The sequence below is a fragment of the Rattus norvegicus genome, chromosome 1 (genome assembly GCF_036323735.1).
Source record: "Rattus norvegicus strain BN/NHsdMcwi chromosome 1, GRCr8, whole genome shotgun sequence".
Classification (NCBI taxonomy): Eukaryota; Metazoa; Chordata; class Mammalia; order Rodentia; family Muridae; genus Rattus; species Rattus norvegicus.
Genome location: NC_086019.1, coordinates 193508416 through 193524698, shown reverse-complemented (window position 1 = coordinate 193524698; position 16283 = coordinate 193508416). Strand labels below are relative to the sequence as shown.

The following is a 16283-nucleotide window of genomic DNA, read 5'->3' as shown; positions in this document are numbered from 1 at the left end:
GTGGTGTGTGTGTGTGTGTGTGTGGTGTGTGATGTGTGTGTGTGTGTGTGTGTGTGTGTGTGGTGTGTGTGGTGTATGGTGTGTGTGTGTGGTGTGTGTGGTGTGGTGTGGTGTGTGTGGTGTGTGTGTATGGTGTTCGTGGTGTGTGAGTGTGTGGTGTGGTGTGTGTGGTGTGTGTGTGTGTGTGTGGTGTGTATGTGTGTTCTCTGTATGTGTGGTGTGTGATGTGTGTGGTGTATGGTGTGTGTGTGTGGTGTGTGTGGTGTGGTGTGGTGTGTGTGGTGTGTGTGTATGGTGTTCGTGGTGTGTGTGTGTGGTGTGGTGTGTGTGGTGTGTGTGTGTGGTGTGTGTGTGGGGTGTGGGGTGTGTGTGTGTGTGGTGTGTGTATGTGTGTTCTCTGTGTGTGTGTGTGTGGTGTGTGTGTGTGTGTGGTGTGTGTGTGTATGGTGTTCGTAGTGTGTGTGTGGTGTGGTGTGTGTGGTGTGTGTGTGTGTGTGGTGTGGGGTGTGTGTGTGTGTGTGGTGTGTGTGTGAACTGTTTTTCTTACATCTTACATTATTCCAGATAATGTCCTCTGCATTTCAGTGTCCTAACCAGAAATACTTGGGTGACACCGAAGAGCCTTTGAACTTTAACAGTACACAACAACATGTCATTCAGCACTGGGGAGATAGTCTCAAAAGAGCATTCAGTGTTGAGGACAGGTGACAGACCCAACATAGAAAGAATGACTAGAATAGAATTGCCAAAGCAAACCCTCTCCCAAATACACCATTCTTGTAGAATAACACAGTCTAAGTTGCCTTGGTAGGGCTTTTCCTCTTTGGAAAGTATCTTTTCCACTTCTGTGCAGTTTCATGGTGTTTGAGAGCATCCCAGCCTGCCTCTGTCACAAGGTTTCACTACAACCCTCTTCCTTCAATGAATTAATTACCTGCTGGGGCAAGGAACTTAGCCCCTGGATGGGGTGCAGTGTGGGGGTTAACCTTGGTTTGAGGTTGAATGTACCTTCCATGTTGAATCTGCCAAGTGAGTTCTCCCAGACGTGCCCTGTCACAGAGTCCCCGTTTCTAGTCACCCAGAGCTCTGTGATTCCAGGCTGGGTGACGCGGAATAACGAAACCTGTAATGATTTTGTTTGAACTACTTCTTTCATTTCATAAGCTGTAAATTCTTCAGTGGACATAAATATCCTGTGGTCTTCATGCTACTACTCTGAGAAAAATCAGAAGAATCTCGCAGACCAAATTATATATGAAACATCCCCCTCCGGGAGATTCATTTTTTCCTACTGAATTATTAGGTAAAGATAAGAACCACTTGTAGGATGATGTCATTATGCAGGTGAAGGCCGGTACAAGATAAAACAAGGTCTGTCATTGGACAAGAAGGAAGGATAGGCAGGAGAAAAGTTTCTGAGAGGAGGAGGAGACTGGAGTGGGTGAGAGGAGCAGTTGAGAGAACATGGAGGCAGATGTTAAGATTCCTCTCTGCACATTTACAGGTTGCTATGAATATTCTTTTTTTCAGCTTTATTAACTTGAGTATTTCTTATTTACATTTTGATTGTTATTCCCCTTCCCGGTTACCGGGCCAACATCCCCCTAACCCCTCACCCTCCCCTTCTCTATGGGTGTTCCCCTCCCTCTCCTCCCCCCATTACCACCCTCCCCCCAACAATCACGTTCACTGGGGGTTCAGTCTTGGCAGGACCCAGGGCTTCCCCTTCCACTGGTGCTCTTACTAGGATATTCATTGCTACCTATGAGGTCAGAGTCCAGGGTCAGTCCATGTATAGTCTTTAGGTGGTGGCTTAATCCCTGGAAGCTCTGGTTGCTTGGCATTGTTGTTCATATGGGGTCTCGAGCCCCTTCAAGCTCTTCCAGTTCTTTCTCTGATTCCTTCAACGGGGGTCCTATTCTCAGTTCAGTGGTTTGCTGCTGGCATTCGCCTCTGTATTTGCTGTATTCTGGCTGTGCCTCTCAGGAGAGATCTACGTCAGGTTCCTATCGGCCTGCACTTCTTTGCTTCATCCATCTTGTCTAATTGGATGGCTGTATATGTATGGGCCACATGTGGGGCAGGCTCTGAATGGGTGTTCCTTCTGCCTCTGTTCTAAACTTTGTCTCCCTATTCCCTCCAAAGGGTATTCTTGTTCCCCTTTTAAAGAATTAGTGAAGCATTCGCATTTTGGTCATCCTTCTTGAGTTTCATGTGTCCTGTGCATCTAGGGTAATTCAAACATTTGGGCTAATAGCCACTTATCATTGAATGCATACCATGTGTCTTTTTCTGTGATTGGGTTACCTCACTCAGGATGATATTTTCCAGTTCCATCCATTTGTCTATGAATTTCATAAAGTCATTGTTTCTGATAGCTGAGTAATATTCCATTGTGTAGATGTACCACATTTTCTGTATCCATTCCTCTGTTGAAGGGCATCTGGGTTCTTTCCAGCTTCTGGCTATTATAAATAAGGCTGCTATGAATATAGTGGAGCACATGTCTTTGTTATATGTTGGGGCATCTTTTGGGTATATGCCCGAGAGAGGTATAGCTGGGTCCTCAGGTAGTTCAATGTCCAATTTTCTGAGGAACCTCCAGACTGATTTCCAGAATAGTTGTACCAGTCTGCAATCCCACCAACAATGGGGGAGTGTTCCTCTTTTTCCACATCCTCACCAGCATCTGCTGTCACCAGAGTTTTTTATCTTAGCCATTCTCACTGGTGTGAGGTGAAATCTCAGGGTTGTTTTGATTTGCATTTCCCTTATGACTAAAGATGTTGAACATTTCTTTAGGTGTTTCTCAGCCATTCGGCATTCCTCAGCTGTGAATTCTTTGTTTAGCTCTGAACCCCATTTTATTAATAGGGCTATTTGTCTCCCTGCGGTCTAATTTCTTGAGTTCTTTGTATATTTTGGATATAAGCCCTCTATCAGTTGTAGGATTGGTAAAGATCTTTTCCCAATCTGTTGGTTGTTGTTTTGTCCTAACCACAGTGTCCTTTGCCTTACAGAAGCTTTGCAGTTTTATGAGATCCCATTTGTCGATTCTTGATCTTAGAGCATAAGCCATTGGTGTTTTGTTCATGAAATTTTCTCCAGTGCCCATGAGTTTGAGATGCTTCCCCACTTTTTCTTCTATTAGTTTGAGTGTATCTGGTTTGATGTAGAGGTCCTTGATCCACTTGGACTTAAGCTTTGTACAGGGTGATAAGCATGGATCGATCTGCATTCTTCTACATGCTGACCTCCAGTTGAACCAGCACCATTTGCTGAAAATGCTATCTTTTTTCCATTGGATGGTTTTGGCTCCTTTGTCAAAAATCAAGTGACCATAGGTGTGTGGGTTCATTTTTGGGTCTTCAGTTCTGTTCCACTGGTCTATCTGTCCATCTCTGTACCAATACCATACAGTGTTTATCACTATTGCTCTGTAATACTGCTTGAGTTTAGGGAAGGGATCGATACATACAGGATTTTGTGTATCTAGATGAGCCAACTGTATCTTATCTAGGTGAGTGATTATATCTTATCAATTGGATAAGGTCATTGTATTGTGTCCTCTTTCATGTGGCAATTTCATTGAGTTCAAGAGAGTGTGTGGTGGCTAGACATACTGGGCTGCCATGGAATTGGGATGTGTATGTCTAGCACAGTGGCAACCTGCCTTGGGAAGTAGATGAGTAGAGAGTAGCCACCGGCAGTGTGATATGGGTTGGAGCAAAGCTGGTGAGACGCTTTGCTGACTGAGATGAAGACATCCACCAGATGCCATGAGGCACTACGGTGCTGACTCTAGTGTGGGGAAAAGAAAACCCCTATTTCAATTACTGCAACAACCACTTTCCCCAACAACCTAAGTCTCCCAAAATCTTCATTGTATCACTGGGGTTACTTCTATCTTTGGTGCCAGCATCAATATTATCTAGCTATCCAAGGATCTTAAGATTTAAGGGTTACACAAATGACGTCATCATTCAGAAGAGATATTTTTTCTGATGCAAGATTAACTTTATACTTATAAAAGATGCTTTCTACTCTGAAAGACAATTTTATTTTATTCCTTTTTCTTTCTTCCTTTCATTCCTGTTCTCTCTTTCTCAGTCTCTCCCTCCTCTTCTCCTCTCTTCCCCCTCCCTTTCCCTTACCTCACCCCCTCCCTTCCTTGCACTTCCCTCTTCTCTCCTCTCCTTTTCTGTCTTCTCTTCTTCCCTTGCTGTTCCTCTCTCATCTTCTTTCAATTCTTTTTGTCCTCCTCACTTCTAGTGCTTAAGATGGTACCCAGTGCTTTAGGCCTTCCAAGCCACTGTTTATCATGAAGCTCTCCCCAAAGCCCTTGTTCAAGCCCCTTGACTAACAAATGAAATGAACACAGTTGGTCATGTGATTGAGGTCCATTCATTAATACCTAAGTATCTAAGATCACATTATTTCATAGCATAATCACAATGGCTAGCTGCTGAAATAACAAGTATAGTATCATTAAAAGCATGGGTGGCTATGAAGTGGTAGAGAAAAAGGATTACCAAGACCATTTGTTTAGAGAAAAAGTGGACATGGGATGAGCTGCTCTGCTTTGGAGAAATCTTTATGACAGTCCTCTTGATCATCAACTGGACCAGATTGAGAAGCACCTTCATAATTAATAAGGAATATGTGTTTGTGTGTGTGTGTGTGTGTGTGTGTGTGTGTGTGTGCATGCATGTGCCTGTGTCTGTGTGATTTCCACAGATGATTAACTATGTTCTGAATATTAGTGGCACCTTCCCATGGACTGGGTGTCCAGGTGAAATAGGAGAAATTAAGCATATATTTCTGTGGTTTAATTTGTACTAACGTAAGTTGCACCTCCCCTCTTTTCCCCTACTCTTATTCTTGTCCACAGTGATGTGAGGTGTTCTACTCCACACCCCTCCATGACTGTGAAAGTGAGCTAAATGAATCTATCCTCCTGTAAATTGTTTCTCTTAGGTATTTCCCAGGGCAATTGAAAGTCAGAACAACCAGGACCTTGGTACTCAGGTGGATTAGTTGCTGTAAGTACCTGACAATCGAGTTTTAGAAGTTTCTAGAAGTGATTTGTGGGGAGAATTTGGGAAAGTTTGGGACTTCAGGCTACAACAACTCTAGGATCTGTAGGTGGGTCATAACGGGCCATTCTGCTGAGCACTCAGAAATGTCAGGAATTGTCCAGATTCCTACCCATCCAGGCTCAAACACATAAAAGTTTTAACTGATTTGAAAGACTTTGCTTTGAGGAGAGAGCTCCAGAGCACCTTGTTTGCAGATAGCCAACTAGAAGAAGAAGCAGGGAAGTCATTTCTTGCACTCGGTCATCCACTTAGACAGAGTCTATCACAGCAGTGGTCTAGGGGGCCCTTCTACTATTCAAACAGGCCCTGGAGTCGTTCACACAATGCTGGCTTTTCAGGTGTGCACAACAGTTGTGGTGTCGTGGAGGATTCCATCCAGATTCTGAAAGAATGCCGGATAGCATGTGATCCACAGTCCCTGTCAGTAGCTCTTCAAGGAACAGTGGTTGAAGTATGAGAGTGAAGCTTGAGATGTAACCAAGGCCCCAGAACCTTACCCCTGAGAGCAATGAGGAACATCTTCCAAGAAAAGCTGCCCCAGCCTAAAAGGTAGGTCATGCTGACTTCAACTCATAAGGTCACAAGGGCAGGGTTGCCTAAGTGCTTGGGAACTTACTTCAAGCCACCATGTGTACTCAATGCCAGATAAACCACAGGAACCGATGTTTCTCATTCAGAAGCTTGGCTGTGATTTCAACACATCTTTCTTTGCTATTCTCCTACTTTTCCCTTTTGAAGTAGGATTGTTCTATTCTTTGCTACTGTACATTAGCAATACATGAGTTGACTTTTTTCCCAAAAGTTTACAACTAAATAAAGTATTTCAAGTCTCAAAGGAAACCTTGAACCTGGGCTTCTCAATAATATTGAAGCATGAAGTCCAGACTCTTAGTAATACAGCAAATACATTCTGCATTAACAAGATGAAGATTAATTTGGAAGGTGGGTCAGAGTAGAAATAGATTGATAATGGTTTAAGAAGATACATTTGGGTGTCAAGTTGACAGGAAGTAGAATTGTTATCATTGATCTTCATGGTCAATTTGATTGAATTAAGAAGCATCTGGGATATTTATAAAGCACACCTCTGGGTGTTTCTAGTCAGGATTAACCAACATGAAGGACACAGAAACTGAATCTAAAATGGAAATCATGATACTACCTACTTTGGGTTGTTTTGTAGGTGAAACTATCTCTTATTGTCAAGTGACTAAGAACAGGGAATTCTGTGTGAACCTGTAGTTGAAAGATACAGGGAGAAAGTAGAGAGGAGAGGATGAGGAAGAATAAGAAAGTGAGGAAGGGCCAGTGAGAATGGAGGAAAAGTGAATCATTAAGGGTCCTCACTGTCACCCTCCTAATTATCTCATAGGTCTTCCCTAACCTTTTGTCCATTGGTTCACAGGAAGAGAATATTCGGTGGGTAGTATATGTTGGTGGGAAAGAGAGAAAAAATATAGGAGTAAGGACAGATGGAGCTGTTGCCTTATTAATCATAATAACTGTATTCTCATGTAGTGCCAGGGAAATGTTAGTGATTCCCAAAAAACATGTAGGAGTTGATCTGATGCAATCCCAGTCGGACCTTTTTATTCAAGCCCCTCTGCGCACCACCACCACACAGGATGGTTTTGGTGATAAGAGGCCCTGAATGTCTATCGGGGCAGACTTAATAGTAAGCAGCAAGCATTTGGGGGGCTGGATGAGTGTGCAGACAGCTCATTGGGAAGCCACTGTGGCCTTTAACATAGTTGGCTGCTGCTGGGAGTCACACCATAAATTTAATTTCTCCTTCCCTGTGCATTGGTGGCCATTAGGCAGGGGTAGGCTTGTAACTTGGGTGTTCAAGTTTGTTGGGGAATAACCTGGAGATGTGACTCTTGTTGGGGGTGTAACCTGGAGATGCAGGTCTTGTTGGTGGTTAGAGACTGGAGTCAAGCTTTGGTTTTGTTGGGGGAGGGTAACTTGGAAATGAAAGCTAGCATACCAGTGCCTGTTAGTTTGCCTGAGTTTAAACTTAGGTCGGATTCTCTAAAATGGAGTCTGAACTTAAAGATTTGATCCCGGGCTGGAGAGATGGCTCAGTGGTTAAGAGCACCGACTGCTCCTCCAGAGGTCCTGAGTTCAAATTCCAGCAACCACATGGTGGCTCATAACCATCTGTAATGGGATCTGATGCCCTCTTCCGGTGTGTCTGAAGACAGCTTCATTGTATTTAAATGTAATAAATAAGCATTTTTAAAAAAAGATTTGACTTCACACTCTAACATGCATAGACCACATAACATTTTAATGCATTCTTGTGGGTTAAATGAGCCCCTTCTGGCAGCTGTCTTCTGAGATCCACATTCAATTTAAAGCTGATTTACAATGTCTTCCGAAGACATTGATAATTCTAGTCTTGAGTCACAATTGTCAGAGACTGTGGACAAAATGTGAACATGTTCTTGGGATAATGTGCCCACTATTTTTTGTTTTAAAATTTTTCTCTTGGGCATTGTTAGCTTTTTGTATTATACACCATCATAAAGGAATTTCTGAACCTTCAGGATCTGAGCTCATTGAAAAGGCAGAGGATTCATTTTGAAGATTGTTAGAACTTGCACTCTCCAGTCCCAGGCACTTTCAGCTCTCTGGGTACCTCCCTATCCCTCTACAACGGCTTCTGAGAATAGCTGCTTTGCATCTGGATTCAATTCATTGCTCCTCCTTTAATTAGCCAAGAGTATCTTATTATCAGGCCATCCCTGGTCAATTATCTGATTTCCTGCAGTATCTATCAATCAACAGGACAGCGCCTCTGATTTAATTTGTATGCTCATGGCTCTGAGGCTCATGTGGTCTTTCTTGTCAGAGATATATTAAGGAGATTTATTGCCCTCTTAGCAGATATTTCCTTCCTTGTTATCAACTTCTCCTTGGAGCTGGGCAAACCTGCTAGGGCAACTCTTGCAGATCCTGGATCTCCTCTTGGAAAGGTATTTTCTGCCTGAGCTGGCTCAAGGTATGACCCACCTCCAAACGCTGATTCGCCCATCACATTGGGGAAAGTACCCTTAACTAGACCTGGGAATGGCAAGGTGTGCTTCGAATCTCCTTGTTTTCTGTTGGACCAAATAGTGAGAGATGTTTAGAAAAATCATTCTTTAAAAAAAAACTCTCTTTAAGAAAATATGAGTCAGGCAACTGTTTTGAACCCACAATGTATTTCTGTAGGGTTGGTAACTGAATGGGATTGAGCCTTAAAGGGTAAATTTTTTTTGGTTGCTTATCTATTCTTTTTTTTTTCATCTTTATTACCTTGAGTATTTATTTACATTTTGATTGTTATTCCCCTTCCTGGTTTCACAGCCAACATCCCCCTAACCCCTCACCCTCCCCTTCTCTATGGGTGTTCCCCTCCCCATCCTTCCCCCATTACCACTCTCCCCCCAACAATCACGTTCACTGGGGGTTCAGTCTTGGCAGGACCCAGGGCTTCCCCTTCCACTGGTGCTCTTACCAGGCTATTCATTGCTACCTATGAGGTTGGAGCCCAGGGTCAGTCTTTGGATAGTGGCTTAGTCCTGGAAGCTCTGGTTGGTTGGCATTGTTGTTCATATGGGGTCTCAAGCCCCTTCAAGCTCTTTCAGTCCTTTCTCTGATTCCTTCAACAGGGATCCTGTTCTCAGTTCAGTGGTTTAGTGATGGCATTCGCCTGTGTATTTGCTGTATTCTGCCTGTGTCTCTCAGGAGAGATCTACGTCAGGTTCCTATCGGCCTGCACTTCTTTGCTTCATTCATCTTATCTAGTTTGGTGGCTGTATATGTCTGGGCCACATGTGGGGCAGGCTCTGAATGGGTGTTCCTTCTGCCTCTGTTCTAAACTTTGCCTCCCTATCCCCTCCCAAGAGTATTCTTGCTCCCCTTTTAAAGAATTAGTGAAGCATTCGCATTTTGGTCATCCTTCTTGAGTTTCATGTGTTCTGTGCATCTAGGGTAATTCAAGCATTTGGGCTAATAGCCACTTATCAATGAGTGCATACCATGAGTGTTTTTCTGTGATTGGGTTACCTCACTCAGGATGATATTTTCCAGTTCCATCCATTTGCCTATGAATTTCATAAAGTCATTGTTTCTGATAGCTGAGTAATATTCCATTGTGTAGATGTACCACATTTTCTGTATCCATTCCTCTGTTGAAGGGCATCTGGGTTCTTTCCAGCTTCTGGCTATTATAAATAAGGCTGCTATGAATATAGTGGAGCACATGTCTTTGTTATATGTTGGGGCATCTTTTGGGTATATGCCCGAGAGAGGTATAGCTGGGTCCTCAGGTAGTTCAATGTCCAATTTTCTGAGGAACCTCCAGACTGATTTCCAGAATAGTTGTACCAGTCTGCAATCCCACCAATAATGGGGGAGTGTTCCTCTTTCTCCACATCCTCACCAGCATCTGCTGTCACCAGAGTTTTTTATCTTAGCCATTCTCACTGGTGTGAGGTGAAATCTCAGGGTTGTTTTGATTTGCATTTCCCTTATGACTAAAGATGTTGAACATTTCTTTAGGTGTTTCTCAGCCATTCGGCATTCCTCAGCTGTGAATTCTTTGTTTAGCTCTGAACCCCATTTTTAATAGGGTTATTTGTCTCCCTGCAGTCTAACTTCTTGAGTTCTTTGTATATTTTGGATATAAGCCCTCTATCAGTTGTAGGATTAGTAAAGATCTTTTCCCAATCTGTTGGTTGTCGTTTTGTCCTAACCACAGTGTCCTTTGCCTTACAGAAGCTTTGCAGTTTTATGAGATCCCATTTGTCGATTCTTGATCTTAGAGCATAAGCCATTGGTGTTTTGTTCAGGAAATTTTCTCCATGAGTTTGAGATGCTTCCCCACTTTTTCTTCTATTAGTTTGAGTGTATCTGGTTTGATGTGGAGGTCCTTGTTCCACTTGGACTTAAGCTTTGTAGAATTTTAAAAGCATCGTTCTTTTTGTTCACTCATTTGGCTACTGTTGAGTTCTTTTGATATGTAAGGTGTGTCTTCACGTTGGGAGTGAAGGAGAGAGAGTGAGGGAGAGATAACTAGAGGGTCAGTCTTGGAACTCCACAAAATAATCTTTGGTTCTGATCATGCGTTGTGGAAAGGGTCAAAATGAGGCTGTACCCTCTTCCGGGAAAATTCTGTAGACAGGTTTAGCTTTAGGTCTCTCGGAATGTGTTTCTTGATTATCTTATTCTCTTACAACTGGAAAACAGTAAGAGGCATTGACTCAGACCCTCCGTAGAATACATTATTTGAATCTTCTGTTTCTCATGGAAATGCAAACAGCAAATCGGCTGAGTCCAAGAAAGAAACCAGACTATTATTTTAGGCATTCCTCTTCTGTGTATTCTCTTGTGACAACCGCACTTCTGCCTATACAATCCTAGAAGGGAAAAATATCTATCTGATAGCAATCAAATTGCCCTTCTGCCTGTCCAAAGGAGATGAGTGACATTTTGACTAACACAGTATGTTGCTCTTTTATCCTCTGAGGGGAAAAGTTAAACTCTAAAAGCATGGCAAATGCCACATTCCTGTGTGAAGTAATCTCCACATACCAGCTGAAGCCACCTGTCCTAAGACAATGGGGGTTATGTGGAGTCCTGCAGGAGGCGCTGAGGAGAGGGGCTGCCTCGAAAGAATCCCTAGAGGTAAGATTAGATACATTTCCCCTTGAAAAGATTGGCATTGACCTTAAACTTGAAGGACACATACACCCAATAATCCCAGACAGTCAGTCACCAGAAAAGTCCCGGGATGACTTCCTGAGAAGTAGATCAGTATAGAGGGAAAAGAATGTCCCATCTGCACTGACCATGTGAATGAGCAGGGGATGGCAGGGTAACTACGATGTCCTAGTTTATGCGATGAAACATTACAGAAGTCAGAAGAGAGACTGCAACTATACACAGCTGTGTGAGTGAGCCCAACAGATACGATGTAGAACGAAGGATGTGTGTCATGAAGAGCAGACATGGTAGGCCTCCATTCATAGCAAACAGGACAAGCATGACAGGCGATATTCAGCAATGTTTGGGAAGGCAAAGTGATTGGACATATGAGGGCCAAGAAGTGATTACGTGGCAAATCAGTAAAGGGCACAGGTGTTTGGAAGGAGACCCTCAATGGTGTTTGAGAGAGTAACTGGCAAAGTTGGCCCATGTGGTAGTTATATAGGTCTTTTGTTTGTGACTACTAAGCTGTGCTTTTAGATGCACATTTTATGTGTCTGTTATGTTAAGCAAAGAAGATCCAGTGTCCTTTTCTTAGGGCTACCTTTCAGTAGCCAACTCTGTCAGGTTTCTCTGTCCACCAGATGTCCGCCGATAGTTTTTTCCACTAGCATTTAAGACCTGCGGTTGGATTTGCCCATGTCTCTGAAATAGCAACAATTAGCTCTGATCTCTCCCTGCCATCCATAGAGAGGGCTCTTTTCCCAGGGCCAGCCCCTGCCAGCTGCCCTTACACAGTGCACATGTCTCTTTGGGATCGTGTGTAAACACAGACTGTAGCCCATTGATGTGCCTGGGACTGCTGACAAGCGCTGTGTTGATATTAGGAGGAAACAGTGGGACCATTCACATGAAACCTAGTCCTCCCATTTCAGTATCATGACACACAGAGAGACTGAATGGGGAGAGGCGAGGTGTGATTGAGAGGAAAGAGAGGCTGGGGAGGAAGCTGCTGGTGTGAAGATGCCCTTTATCTGACAAGACATTATTTCCAGCTATCTGACCCATACATGACCAGGCAGTCCAGGGCTATAGGAATGTGTCAGAATGTACACGTATTGGCAGGGTTAATTCAACTGAGTCACTGTCTAACAAGCGCTACTGATTAGCTTCTGGTGCTCTGGACTTACCTACCACTGTAGGTGAAATGGCTAAAAATGTCCACTACTGCCATTTTACTAAACCAGCAAAATGTCTAACTGCATTTTAAGTAGTCACCCTTAAATCCACAGATAAACGGAGCTCCTGCCCCTCATTGAAGAAGCTTCTCACAGAGAAAGACCATGACAGAAAACCACAACTCATCAAAATGCCTAGAAAAATGATAGTGGGGTGCCCCGCCCCAAGACATACATCTACATCGTAACTCCTGCACCCAAGGCTCACAACATGGCAAAGGAGACAGGAAGACTATGATCCAGAGGACCAGGAAGTCTGCCCTGAGACTGTGTCTCCTGGAAATGACCAGGAAGCTTCCTCACGGCACCTGAGCTATATGGCTGCCTAACCAAGGCCTGAACATGGCATCAAGAAGCTACTGTCCAGCTCCCCCAGGAGAGCTTGGTAGAAGGCATGGCTTTATGTCTGTGACTCAAATGGACCTGAAAATGTTGAATCGCACAGCTTCTCAGGGTCCTGGCAGCAAGGGCGATGTCCTTCGTGGCTTTCCTGTGGAGTCATGACCCAAGCATAAGGAGCAGAGGCCTTGCATTCTCAGAAGCAGGTTCATTCTCCAGAAATAAAGGCTGGAGCTCAATGAAACCAAGCATAGCCCGATCATCCTTCTAATTCCAATCACTGAATCTCTCTTTTCCTTCTTCGGGGAGGACAAAATGTGCAAGAGTCCAGGAATGTCACAAAGGGAGCAAAAATCCCTCTCTTGGGAATTCAGAGTGTAGGGTAGCCCCATCCTGTATAGGGGCTATCTCATGGCCATTTCCCCCCATATTCTTCTTGACTCAGAACTTCATATTCTCTCCAATTATTTGTTGGATTTCATCCAGATTGATTTTTGGATGCACATTGCAGACTGAGTGATCTTTCTACAAACTAACACACATTTTCCACTTCTGTCCCCATGATTGAGTTCAGAGTAATTTGCGTAAAGTGTAACTTGTAACGTTGTTTGTGTCTTTCAGCCTGCCAAGATCGCTCCATTGACGACTTTGCCTGTCTCCGTTTTTCATCTCAGCTAGTCCAAACTGTTGGCGCTCCCTTAAACAAACTGTGGCCTTGGGTACCTCCCTCCACCTTACCCTCCTATTCCTCTTCCATAAGTGTTTGGGGGTCTCTTCCTTGGATTCACAACAAGACTATTTGCATTGCTATCTACAAGCTATCTGTGTCCTGGTATTTTATAATTTAATGAATGTATGACATCCTATTAAGTGAATATTAAAACTGGGACAAAAGATGACAATTGACGTGTGCCCATCCTTTGTAGCCCACAGAGGATTACCATACACTCCCCTGTCGGCTCCTTCAGTACAATCCTGACCTTTACTGTGCAGATTAACCATTCTGACCCCATTACCAACACTCTGAGTGCTTCCACTTTCCCATGAGAGTTCCTTCATCGGTTATGGCTGCTAGAAGGCAGGCAGTGCAAAGAGTCCTCAAAGGCACTATGTTATTTACACTGGGTGCACCATGGCAGCAGGACAGAGCCCTGACCAAAAACGGTGGTCTTTCTCCTCTTTTTAAACATGACCCCCGTTTCTATTCGATACCAGACAATGTCTTTGGTTCAGATTCCTGTCAGCTTTCAGCCATGTTTTCTCCAACAGGGAGTGCACACAGCCAAGCCTCCTTGTGACTGTTCTACATCTCATTTCCTCTCATAACGACCCTGCGGACATTAGGTGACATCATATAAGGAGAACCAGGAGTGATCTCTGAAGTCCAGTCTGTGTGGGGACCTCTCTTTACTTCTATGACCATCACTGTCTCTGTCCCCTCGGTATATCCGGCTCCTAAAGCTAAGCAGAGCATCACCTTCTCCTTTAAGCATCTGATTTCTTCCAGCAAACTATAAAGCACAAAACACTCCTAGCATACATGTATCGCTGAAAGGTCTCTTATTTAAATGCATTGCAGGAGGCCTCTCTTATTCACGGGCTTGCCTTGTATGGTTTCAGTCACCCATGGTCAGCTGCAGTCTGTGAATATTAAATGGAAACTCCAGATATCTCCAGATGGTTTCATAAGTTCTGAGTTGCGTGCCACTCCGAGTAGTGAGACAAACTCTCCGGCTGGCCATGCTGTCCTATCTCAACTAGGACAGAGATTAACCCTTGTGTATCCGTTCTGTATACTCTACCTGCCCATTGGTCATTCGCACAAGCATTGCGGTGCTTGGGCATAAGTTACTTTTATATTACTTAACAACATCCTGGAGAAAAGGAGCAGTGATACAAGGTAATGATACTTCTCAATGGTTCTGCTTTCTTATTGGCTATTGCTGTTGATTTGTTACTGTTCCTAAATTATAAATTTTATAATTTTATTTTATAAATTATATAATTCTGTAAGTTTCAATATTTCAACTCAGCAACTTTTCCAACCTGTATTGTGCATAACTTTCCCATGTACTATCTCAGTTATCCTGCTTAACAAAACCTGATTAATTTTATTATCCTCCTTTCAAATGAATTAAACTCAAGTTCTGATTGAGTAAGGACTTTGCTGAAAGACACCATGCAATATGGGATCAAGTGACACTTAAACAGAAATAATTGAGTTTTTTTTTCTTTTTTTCTTTTTTTTTCTTTTTTTTCAGAGCTGGGGACCGAACCCAAGGCCTTGCACTTGCTAGGCAAGTGCTCTACCACTGAGCTAAATCCCTAACCCCCAATAATTGAGTTTTTATTATTACTAAACTATTAATTAAACTATTAATCATATACTCACCATTGTCCAGGTACTGTTCTCTTATTATAAAAGCAAAACAGTGCATAATATTGATGAGATGAGATAATCACATTAAAATATTGAGCTTGATAGGCTAAGAATTACATATAGAATAGATTTAGTATAAGTTTCTATAGATCCTGTTCAAGAGGGAGAGACACAGAACACATATAAAGTATAGCAGGAGTTAAAGATAGCAGGTAGAACTTGAAGAAGGGGTCAGAACGCAGGCAGGTGGTAATGCTAACTAGAGTGGTCAGATTGGCTGTCACTGAGAAGTGTACCAGAGTGCAAACCTAGAGTATTCTAGGCAGATGCTACGGCTGGTGAAGGGTCATGAACAAGGAGAGAGTGGCAGGAAATGAGGACATATCGGTAAGATGGGTGACAGTCACATGGGTATGTGTCCTGGCCTTCTGATTTCTGTGAAAGCACAGAGAGACCTCAGGCCTGTCCAGCAGACAATTATCATTATAGCTGAATATGAAAGGGAAACACAAGTTGAACTTTAGATATAGACCTAGACACGGGGAAAGCCATGGTACCATTTTGAATTCAATTCGTTGCACATTCTACTGTGTTAAGGAAGCTACTTGGATCTATGTTCTCTGGGGATTAAAATATGTTTAAGTTAATATGTATGTGCATGTACTTGCATGAGTTTATGTGTGCCGCATGCATGCAGGAGACTGAAGAGATCAGAATGGGTATCGGATCTTCTGGAACGGAAGTGACAGGCAGTTCCAAGCCTGTATGTGAGTACTGGGAGCTGGACCCAGGTACTCTGTGCAAGAGCAACAAATGCTCTTAATCACCTCAGCCCCAACTTCCTGGAAGTTTTCAATGCCCATGACTCAGAAGCAGTATGCCCTTTCCCCTAGAGTGAAAAATCAGTTTAGGTCTTAAGAGGAAAATGGGAAATATTTTAAATTTCCCCAGACTACTCATTATAATAGTGTTATTGGACCTTACACACACACACACACACACACACACACACACACACACACACACACACTTCCCCTCACCCATGTGTGTTGAGTAGTGTGTGTGTGAATGTGTGTATGTATGTGTGAATGTGCACGTGGGGGAGGGGTGTGTGTGTGTGTGTGTGTGTGTGTGTGTGTGTGTGTGTGTGTTCTCTCTCTCTCTAGCAAAACTGGTCAGATGCTCCAGAATGAGGGGAGGCAAGTATGGTATTTTGGGGCAAATCAAAGTGAGGGCGAGGTTGCTAGCCCAAGAGGGAGTGTAGAAATTAAGGAGACGAGCTGGTGGAATCTCAAGACCGAATCACTCCTTTCTGTCCTAAAAGAGGCCACCTGCACTGTGCATGGTCAGCGGGGAATAGTGGCTCCCACAAACGAATGCATGCAGGGGACGGTATATCTTAAGTGCCTAGGAGTGACTAGCTAAGTAAAGTCGCAGCAAGAGCCAAGAGGTCAAATTGGTTCTTGAGGAAGAAAGCCTTAGCAATAAGAAAGGCTTTGATCCTCCAAAGGTGAAGTCCATAGATGCTGGATC

At 43.4% G+C, this 16283-nt stretch overlaps 1 long non-coding RNA gene across 2 annotated transcripts; it reads left to right on the top strand.

Annotated features, from left to right (window-relative positions):
• The first annotated feature begins 1853 nt into the window (after nt 1–1853).
• LOC103691243 (uncharacterized) lies at nt 1854–13252 on the top strand. 2 transcript variants are annotated; one of them, XR_005499484.2, is made up of 3 exons: nt 1854–5042; nt 5438–5648; nt 12992–13252. It is a non-coding gene; the product is annotated as an uncharacterized LOC103691243 (long non-coding RNA). The 2 variants fall into 2 exon arrangements; XR_590509.3 differs by having other exon boundaries at nt 12086–13252.
• Nucleotides 13253–16283: the final 3031 nt, after the last annotated feature.